This window comes from Condylura cristata, unplaced genomic scaffold (genome assembly GCF_000260355.1).
Source record: "Condylura cristata isolate star-nosed mole 26May11 unplaced genomic scaffold, ConCri1.0 scaffold00011, whole genome shotgun sequence".
NCBI classification, from domain to species: Eukaryota; Metazoa; Chordata; class Mammalia; order Eulipotyphla; family Talpidae; genus Condylura; species Condylura cristata.
Window position 1 is genome coordinate 38,757,736 of NW_004567112.1, and position 10,548 is coordinate 38,768,283.

Sequence of the window (10,548 nt, forward strand, 5' to 3'; positions counted from 1 at the left end):
TTTTTTTTTCATATGGCATGAGGTAAGGATCCAATTTCAGTCTTCTAAAAGAAGATATTCAGTTGACCTGACACCACTGGTTGAAAAGGCTATTCTTAGCACATTGAATTGTCATGTCCAAAACTTGTTTCTTAAACTGGTATTCTCTATGGAAATACATTCCCAGGTAAGGCACTCAAGATAATGAGGTCACTATAGATTAGCAGATATTTTTAGACTCAACCTGATAATAACAATCACAGCAACTAACATCCAAGGGTGATTACTATCTCCCACTCTTCCCTACCACTTTTTATACACCACTGCTATATATATTCCTAACAACAGCCCTCTGCAGTAGTCTTCAATTTTATATCCATTTTGGAGATGGGGAACTGAGCCTTAAAGAAGTTGAATAACTTGGTGTATTCATCATTTATGGCCGCATAACAAAATTACCCCCAAACAGCTTTAAAAAATACATACTTATTATATTTGGTTTTTGGTGTCAGGAATGTGAAAGCCACTTGCAGTGAAGATGTCTGCGAGGTCTTAATCATCTGAAGGTTTGACTAGGGCTGGAAGATTTGGTCCCAAATCTCTCATATGGCAGAGGCAGGAGGGCTGAGTTTCTCCTCACAGGTACTTCTCCAGAATGTTACTTGACTGACCTCAGGACAAGGCAGCTGCTTCTTCCAGAGTGTGGAACCAAGAGAGGAAATAAGCGCTATGCTACAGTTAATCTTCTGACCCAGCCTTGGAAGTCACATATCAGGCTGTCACTTGTGGCATATTATACTTATTAGAATCAAATCACTAAGAACCGCTGGTATTCTAGCAGAGGGTGACTTAGACTCCACCTCTTAAGGGTATCAGGGAATTTGTGGACATATCTTAAAACTGCCACTCTTGCCCAAAGTCACTATGATTGTAAATGTTTAACAGGAGAAGCCCAGTGTGCAAACACTGATAAACTCCTACTGCACCACACTTGTAACTATCCCTTGGCCAAAGCAAGCCACACAATCAAGCCAAACTCCATATGGAAAGTGACTAGAATCCATCTCTCAGGGACTATAGTTCACTGGAAGCACCAACATAACAGTCTGCCATGGCACAGAATCTTTGATATCCCTGAAATACTGTTTTTTCTGAAATTGTCCTTTGCATTTTGCATTGTCTCTATTTCCTTTAAATTTACTTTCTCTGCATGTTTTTAAGCCCCTACCTTTCAGGTTAGAAGGTTACCTGGATGAATCAGCCAGGAATGAATCCTGGCTGGACCTCCAGAAGTGACCCTTGGCATACTATGGAAGTGAATCTCCAGGAGAGATGTTGCTTGGACCAGTCAGTGAACTAGGGAATAAGTAGCTTCTATCCTAGCTACAGCCCTACACCCTGTCAGAGAGGGGAGCTTCTCAGATTATGGGCTTCAATGCCATACAGTGCCTCTTAGATCCATACAGCAACACTACTTTTCCCTCCTACTTAACTCAATTCGGAATTCAAGTCTTGTATGATGGCATGTGTTTGGTGCAACTGGAAATACATTTGGGAACTAGGTTGCAAGGAAAGGTGGAAAACACTGGTTTTTTTTTTTTTAGCTTTCCAGCCTCTGCAGTAGTAGAAGGCACACCAGCAGGAAGCTAGTAGAGGTATCCATGCACCTGCCACAATGTGAATGTCACAGTGTCTGTCCACAATCTCCACATCTAAAGTTACATGGTGTGGCATGTGGGTCGCCATTGTATATGTCAACTGTCATTGCCCCAAACATCCTTAAACCACTCGTGACATATTTACAAAAGCAGGTGGAGACTTGATTTGTCTTCCCATAGCAGATTCCCCACCTTTGCCTATGCAGACCATCAACTCATCAGTTAATGAGCCCCACTGTATGTAGAATCTTCTGAGGGAGGAGGAGGGCAGTAAACAAGACAGTCCAGTGGACCCTACAATCTAAGCTAGAATCTAATACTCTATTTGGGTATCCTTCCTGAACTTTCTTCTCCCCAGCCAGGTTGGGGTCCCTCCCTCTGAGCTCCCACAGCTCCCTGTGCCCTGTGGTCACCCACCTTGGGTGCGCGTTGTCTGCTCACTCCCTTGGTCCCTGCAAGATTACTAACTCTTTCAGGTTAAAGACTGGCTTTCTTCACCTCGCCTCCTGTGGGACCTGGCACAGACCCAATCTGTGGTCCATGTGTGTTGAGATGATGCTAGCATGCCTTTGTGGAGGCTGAGATAAAAGCATTAGACACAGTTGTGGGCAGAGAAGTCTGGGGTGACCAGATGCCTATTCAGATGAGACTTTTTTTTTTAAGATTTATTTATTTATGCACACAGAACTGGGGTACAGGCTAGAGGTGCAGGGGTGGTGAGAGGCTTCACCAGAGACACAGTGGGGAGCAGAACAGGCAGATGGATGAAGTACACTGCTGAGGGGAGCAGCGGGCAGGTCAGGAGAGGTCTGCCACGCCATGTGGGTCACCTCTGGGGCAGGCAGGGATCGAACTCATGAAGAAGTGGCTTTAGCTTCTCAGTGCTGTGCTTTAACCTGCTGCGCCACCAGGGAGGGCCCCAGATGAGACTTGCTTTTATCAATTTTCATGCATGCCTGTCAAGTGTGCATGCCAATGAATTTTCACAAATGTTTATACTCTTGTAAAGACCACCACACATAAGATATATCAATAGAACATTTCATAACCCCCCAAAGTTCCCTTGTACCACTTAGCAGTCAATACCCCCAGCCCTAGTGCCAGTCTCAGGCAATCACTGACCTGCTCTCTAGCACTGCATGTTAGCTCTGTCTTTTCTAGAACTATACACATGGAATCACACATTGTGTGCTATTTCATGTCTGACTTCACAAAGCATGATGTGGTGCTTGTATCAGCAGTCCATTCATTTTTGTGACTGAGTATCATTCCATTTATGGATGTACCACAATCTGTTTATCAGATGAGAATTTAAAAGAAAAGTATCTCTTTGCTTCCCTACAGGACTTACCATGGGGGACTCAGAGAGCCTCACATATACAGATCGGGTATTATCTATGAATAAGGTTGTGTAGAGAGTGGGGGATTGGGAGGTCGTTGGTGCACTTGTGATCCCAAAGACACAGTACCCCTAGATTCAGAACCAATGGACTGTAAAGTCTACCATCCCTGGGCAGAACTTTCTTTAACTTTATTAATATAACTGGAATTTCATAACGTAGAAGCAGCCCGGGTGTCCCCAGTCCAGGAGTGTCCTCCCTAGAGTATATTATTCCAGTGTCTAGCCACGTGGCTTCTCCAAACTCACTCCTTCTAACTCCCCAGCACACACCTAATACCTGTGTTCCATCCGGTTCTTTTTTCCCAGGGCCAGAGGGAGCTGGTCTCCACCCTCAGTAATGCAGCTGCCCACTTAGATCTGTATCATCACAAGGATAATCACCCCTTACCTTTTGGATCAAACTCTTCCACTTTACAAAGCACTTTTAGGCCATTATCTCTTTTAAGCGGAGCCACAGCCCTGTGATGGAGGCAGGCTGCTTGTTATTCTCATTTCACAGATAGAGAAAAGGAGACTCAAAGAGGGTCACACAGCCAGGACCCATGGACAGGGGCCGGTGCTCAAGCTGGCGATGGGCCACCTTCCATAGCCCTGCCCCGCTGGTCTCCTGCACTGTAAAGAGGGCAAGGTACCCCTTGGGCATCCACTCTTTATCATCACATCTGCTGAACTCCCAGGGGATGAACAGCATCCATTTCCCGAGTTCCTGAAATATAAACGAGGAAATGTGTTCAGAGGGTGATAACAATAACAGATAACTTTTATAGGCTGAGTCAGGTGCTGTACGAGGTCTTTCAAGGATCTTATCTCTGGTCCGCCTAACTGCCAAACGAGGTGGGGATTATTATGGCCACTTTACAGATGAGGAAACCACCCCAGAAACACTAGCTGGTTTAAGATTACCTGTTGTATCGCTAGAATTTTTCTGGTTTCTCACTGTGGCTGGGAACAGTTCACCATGCACAGGTATTGACATCAGACACACTTTGGTTCAAGTGCTGCCTCCCCCACCTGTTTGCTGCAGGACCATGAGCTCTGAGCCTGTTCAGAAAATCTGGGAAATGAGAGGAGGAAGCCCTCATTCACAGAGTGCTCTTCTGAGGATGAAATGTCAGGTCCAGCCAAGGTAGAGCCAATGGAATCATGATTAAGCACTCATCAGACCCAAGAAGATTCTAGCAGCTGATGAGGCTGGAGAAGAGGGGTGAGCAAGTGTGACTGTGGAACATTCCAGAGGGGCCAGAGCTCCAGGCTCAGCATTTCCTCCCTTGGAGGTCTTGTTGGGTAATGACAACAAAAGACTGTAGTTGTAGACTTCAGAAAATGAGGTGTGGCTCAGACATGATAAAGACCTCCCTGAAGTCAGCTTGTTATCTGTCTTATTACAGTCCAACACCAGTCGTTCCTGTCTTTCGCCCTTTCCATGCCAATATTTAGTAGAAGATTCTTTCTGGGTGCAGCCCTTTCTCTATTAGCACTGGCCTGCAGAGAGGAAGTGGATAGTGTACTTAAAGCCACACCCACCGGTGCAGGTGCTGGCTCCCAGAGCTTGAGCTCCGAGCAGAGAGAGCACTTTTGAAATGGAAATGTACTGTCAGGAGCAGTGCAGGGTGTGCAGGGTGTGCCACACCCTGTGCTGGCCACAGCCAAAGGCAAGGCACACCTTGTACAGAGTGTGGGAGCCAAGGGTGGTGCTCCCAAATTAAGGCAAGAAGTGCTCTGCCATCAGGGGCTTCCACTTTCTCTTGTTGGAGTCCAGGGTTTTCAGTGGGAATCATTTTATGAGGACTGGGTGGCACTGTTGCATTCAGTATGGTAGACTCTAACTCAGTTACTGGAGATTCTCCATGAAGCCTCTGGACAAGCTACCTGGCTCCCATCTAATTCATCCAGAAATAGCCATTCGGTCTCTTGTACGGCCCCAGCTCTTGGTTCAGGGGTGAACAAGAATAGTCTTCACGGAGCTTCCATCTAGCCATGGGATTCAGTTGTCTTGGTGACAATTTCCTGAATCCAAGTTTCTTGGCTGGATATACATGAGTTTATTCATCTGCCTAGAGTGAATTAGGCTCAAAAGCCCTGGGAGAGCAATGGACTGGCAGTGTATGTTGGATTGCATCTTTTCTACTTTCTCTTCCTTGGCTTTCCACTCCTCTTTGAGTCTTAAAGAAAACCAACTATAGGCCCTCCCTGGTGGCACAACAGGTTAAAGCAAGCACTATGAAGCTATCTGCAGCCACTGCAGCACGAATTCAAGTCCCAGCCAGGGAGCTGACCCACATGGCACAGCAGACCTCTCTTGACCCACCCACTGCTCCCCTCAGCAGTCTATTTCAGTAGATATGCCTCTTCTGCTCCCCACTCTATTTGGTGAGTCTTCTCACCATCCCCCTCCCCTCTGGCCTACAACCCAGTTCTGTATACTTAAATAAATAAATCTAAGAAAACTAAAAAGAAAGCCAGTTATGATTTGACCTCATGTCCAGCTCCGTTTCTGTGCTCTTTTTCCTCATCAAATGGACCATGCTCCTTCCCACCACAGGGAATCCACTTTGCACATGCCAATCCACTTACCTGTAGTTCTCTGTGTAGAACGGACATCAAGATGACCTTTGTAATCCTCACCTCCTTGATGGGATGGGACTTGTGATCTGCTGCTAACCAAAGGAATATGGCATCAGTGAATAAGTGTCACTCCAGGGGTGATGTTATATAAGGCTCCATCCTGCTAAGAAATTCACTCTAGAATCCCTCCACCTCTCTCTTTTTTGCTGGTTTTGCATAATAAGCAGCCACGAGTCCTACCATCATGAGGAAATGAATCCTGCCAATAACTTGAATCTGGAAGTGGACAACCCATCCCCAGTCAGGCCTCCATGTGAGAATGCAGCCCTGCGTTACACCTTAATCGCAGCCTCGCCGTGGATCCAGTGCATGTGCAAGAACACATTTTTAATTATTTTCTTTTTATAACCAAAAGGTAAGGTTTATATGAAAAGGGAAAGAAGAGTAAAGGATGCTGGCTGAGACATAAGCAGGGAGAAAGAGCTATCCCCAAAAGGGACAGGTTTGTTAAAAGAGAGGTCTGCATAGTCACAGGTGGCAGCCTTGGGGAAGCAACTGTTCCTCATGAAATGAACCACGCTTACTTGGGAGAGGAGAGCTGCCTCTGCTACTCTGCAAAGAGAAAGGGTCATTAACAACCCACTAACCCCCACAACTCCAGAGTCATCCAGGTCAGTGATGAAAAACACCTACATAGTCTCAGCTAGGCAGGGGAGCTGCTGCTCGTATTTTTTATATGCAGCACAGAAAACCAATGTATTTCCTAATATTCACCTAGTTAGCTTCTGCTCACCCCTTATAATTCCCATCCCACCCAGATGACTTTTCTCAGGGCAGACTTCCCTAGGCTCTCTGCCAAGCCCTGATCTCCCTGTGAAGGAACTCTGTGCCCTTCTTCCATGTGACCTGTGCATTTATAATTGTGTGGTTATTTTAATCGATATCTGTCCTCCACCAAACATAAGTTCTGTGATAGCATCCAACTATGTTTTCATTTTCCCCAAGGACATTGCCCAGCCCATGTAAGTACTCAGTAAATATCTGATGAGTAAATAGCTTGCAGGAGCTTCAGGGTGAGGAGGAGTGCAGTGATAAACAGGGATTGTTCAGTAGTTGGAGGCTAAAAATGACTTGGGGGATATTGGGTAATAGAGTCCTAAAAACCCACTTACATTGTGACATATCTGGACTGAAGCTAAAACTGTATTTTGGGGACACCACGATGGACATGCTGTATGTCCAATCAGTAGTTAAACAGACATAATGAATGACCTCTGCTTCTTTTACATTTACATGCGTCTACCTGTTTCCAAGGTCTTTTTATTCCAACCTCCCTTGGAGGGCCTCAAAGGCTACAATGTTTCTGGGTCTCTACCTGTATTTAAAAAAAAAAAAAGGAAAAGGTAAAGATGCAATAGAAGCACTGAGGAAATGGCTTTTGCTATTTCTAAAGCTGCATACACAAGAGACGACTCTGGTAATCTGGGTGTGGGGTGTGAGGTGGAGTGACCCAAAGGTGGTATATTGGTGACCACAGAGGTGTTTTATTTGGCTTACATATTCAAAATTCTTTAATGAGTTTTCAACATTAAAACTCCTGGAGGGGCCTTCCCTGGTGGCGCATCAGGTTAAAGCACAGCACTAAGAAGCTAAAGCCACTGCTCCCCTCAGCAGTGTACTTGGTCAGCTGGCCTGTTCTGCTCCCCACTCTGTCTCTGGTGAATCCTCTCACTGCCCCTGCTCTTCTGGCCTGTACCCCAGTTCTGTATGCATGAATAAATAAATCTTAAAAAAAAAATCTCCTGGAGATAATCAATATAGAAAAAGGTCTAGAATTTCTGAAAAATCAGATTTAGCAATGCCTGGCTCATAGCACAGCACCAAGACTGGGAGCTGGTGTATAGGGGCCCTGTTAGGTGGCACAGACTGCACAGCCTATACCTGCCTGCCTTCACCTGCCTGGACTCCAGGAGCACCTGAGTCCACCTACCCAGTCCGCTTAGGAACCCAGATGTTCCTAAGTATTCACCCAACCTGTGATTTGAGGCTCTGATCACACGCTGCATAGTGAGGTTTTAGTGTGCAATGGATCACACACAAGACATTTCTCTAGCGCATGTGCACAGTAGGCAATCCCGCCTAGGTGTGTGCAAGCATACAATATGAGGTGCGCTCAAATGATGAAATCACCTAGTAACACATTCCTCAGTTCGTATCCCTGCTAAGTGATGCTTGACTATATGGATCCAGCAAGCACTATATTCAGGTAATTCCCTTGACATTTCTTTTAGGTTCCCCCCATCTGACCGATTCTCATAAACTCACCTTCCCTTGTCTCCTCAGTAAGAGGTGTATTCCTGACTGCATCTGTTCTCTGCCTCTCCTCCCATTTCCGTCTCCTGTCCACCCCAATCATCTTCCTGTTCCTAGTACTTTTCTGACTCAGGTCGTTAGCCTTCTCCGAGGCCCACTCCATTCCAATGCTGTTGCTTTAATATTTTTCTCAGGCATGGCAGCTAAGAGTATGTGTCTGTCTTAGCAGTGCTCTGGAAGTTCACATGCTCTTAGAATAAACCATGAGAAGAGAGATGAGTGGCTGTACTTATAGAAGATGCAGATGAACTAAAGCCAGTCTGGGGAGATGCTGGCCAAGTTAGGGATGCCTCCAGCTGCATGGAATACAAGAGTTCCCTCAAAGCTTGAGTCAAAGTTATACATGCGGTCTTCCCCAGGATATGTGGGCAGGGATATGATGCCTTGAAGGTGCTGTGTAATGCTGGGTAAAACTCTCCCTCTCTGCAACCTCCACCTTCTTTACCTGTTTATTCCCAGGGGTGCCACAAAAGTGGCAACCCTTGTGGATGAAGTCAGATAGACAGAAGTTGAATTCTAATACTGCTATGTAAAAGCCATGAGAGTCTGGGCAAGTCATTTAGTCTGTGCTCCATGTTCACATGCTTAAAATGGAGCTGACATGAGCTTGGCAGTGCACTCATAAGGTTGTCTTCTGCAGTGAGAAAATGCATGTCAATTGTGGATCATAGCCTGGCACAAGGTGACTCAACAAGAGGTAGGTGTTGGCATTGTTACTGACACCCATGTGGATAGCTCACACTCATCTCAAATACAATATTGGACATGCTGAACTCTTGGTCACCCCTATCCCCAAACCTGTTTCTTTCTGTGGCTTGATCATGGCACCGCCCAGGAATGGCTCAAGCCAGAAGCTAGGGTGTTAACCTTGACACCTCTCTTTCAGTGTCCAAATTCAATCCATTGGCACGTCCTGGTGATTCTGCCTCCTGACTGTCCTATGTCCTTGTGCTTCTTGCACCGTCATCTTTCCTCTGGGAGACTGGATCCCATTCTCCTATCTGTTCTTCTCAAGCTATTCTTGGCACCCTTTAACCCTCCCTCTGGCAATCCCTCTGGCAGGCAGAGGGATGTTACAATACAAGTCAGATCTTGTCATCCCCTGTTCAAAAGCTTTCATACTTCTAATTGCATGTAGAACATAAGACTACCAAGACCAGTGAGCGCCACAGGACCCCTGCTCACTCCACTCTCATCCCACACCCTCTCTCCCACCCATACCAACCTCATAGAGCTTCCACTGTTCATTGAAAACACCAGCTCTTCACATTCCAGTGCCTCTGTGTGTGCTGGCACCTGCCTCTCACTTATCTTGGTCTTGGTCACTCATTCTCCTTCTTCAGGTCTCAACCTGAACGTGATTTCCATGAAGAGGCCTTCCTGTTACTCCTGCTCCCCGAACTTTTCCCCAAAACCTTTTATTTATTTTTTAAAAGATTTATTTATTTATGCATACAGAACTGGGGTACAGGTCAAAGGCGCATGTGTGGTGAGAGGATTCACCAGAGACTGAGTGGGGGGCAGAACAGGTAGATTGACAAAGTACACTGCTGAGGGGAGCAGCAGGTAAAACAGGAGAGGTCTGCTGCACCATGTGGGTCACCTCCTTGGTGAGGATAGAACTTGTGCTGAAGTGGCTGTGGCTAGCTTCAGTGTGCTGCACTTTAACCCACTGAGTCAACAGGGAGGGCACCCCCAAGGCTCTTTATACAAACTCTGATAAGGATGTATTGTTATGTTCTTTTGCTGTCTGTCTCTAGTATAACAAATTAGATCCCCAGGAAAGTAGGAAACTTATTTTTCCTGCTAGACAGTGAATCTATAACACCTAATATACTAACTGGGGCAAAGTGCACATAAAATTTAAAAAATTAATAAAAGAATTAGTTAACACCACAAAACATCTCTGGATGTCAATAGATATGCTATATGAACCTAGAGTAAGCATAAGAATTTGTTTCAGTGAGCACCTATGCTGGGTTGGTTTGTCCAGATAAATCACCTTGGAGGGGCAGTAAGCACCCATTTATCCACCCACTTACCCAGGAAGCCATTCACTCATCTACCCATCCATTTACTCATGCATCTACCCACTTTCCTGTGGTCCATTTCATCATCTCATCTAATGTTAATCAAACATCTCTATACACATTGATACAAGATGCCGAAAGTTGAAAAGAACTTAGAGATCATTGAGTAAAATGGCTCAAAAGCATTTTGGACTTTGATTAGAGCAAAATTTGAATAAAAACACATGCATTTGAATAAAAAAAGTACATATTTATGGCATGATCCTGGATATAACATTTGTATAAAACAAAAGATTTATTAAATAAGGTTTTCACTTATGTGTGAATTTATTCTATTCTCTTCTCTTCTACTCTACTCTATTCTATTCTATTCTTTTTTTTTTTTTTTAAAGATTTATTTATTTATTTGTACAGAACTGGGATACAGGCCAGAGATGTGCAGGGTGAGAGGATTCACCAGAGACAGAGCGGGTTACAGAACAGGCAGATCGACGAAGCACACTGCTGAGGGGAGCAGCGGGCGGGTCAGGAGAGGTCTGCC

The 10,548-nt window shown here is 45.3% G+C and overlaps 1 long non-coding RNA gene across 1 annotated transcript in view; it reads right to left on the reverse strand.

Annotated features, from left to right (window-relative positions):
- Positions 1-3,218: 3,218 nt before the first annotated feature.
- Positions 3,219-10,548, reverse strand: part of LOC105853505 — an 11,621-nt gene continuing 4,291 nt past the window's right edge. The window contains exons 3-5 of the long non-coding RNA XR_001145351.1: positions 6,908-6,979; positions 5,614-5,696; positions 3,219-3,745 (exon numbers count right to left, since the gene is read on the reverse strand). This is a non-coding gene — a long non-coding RNA (uncharacterized LOC105853505). The remainder of the gene's footprint in view (positions 3,746-5,613; positions 5,697-6,907; positions 6,980-10,548) is intronic.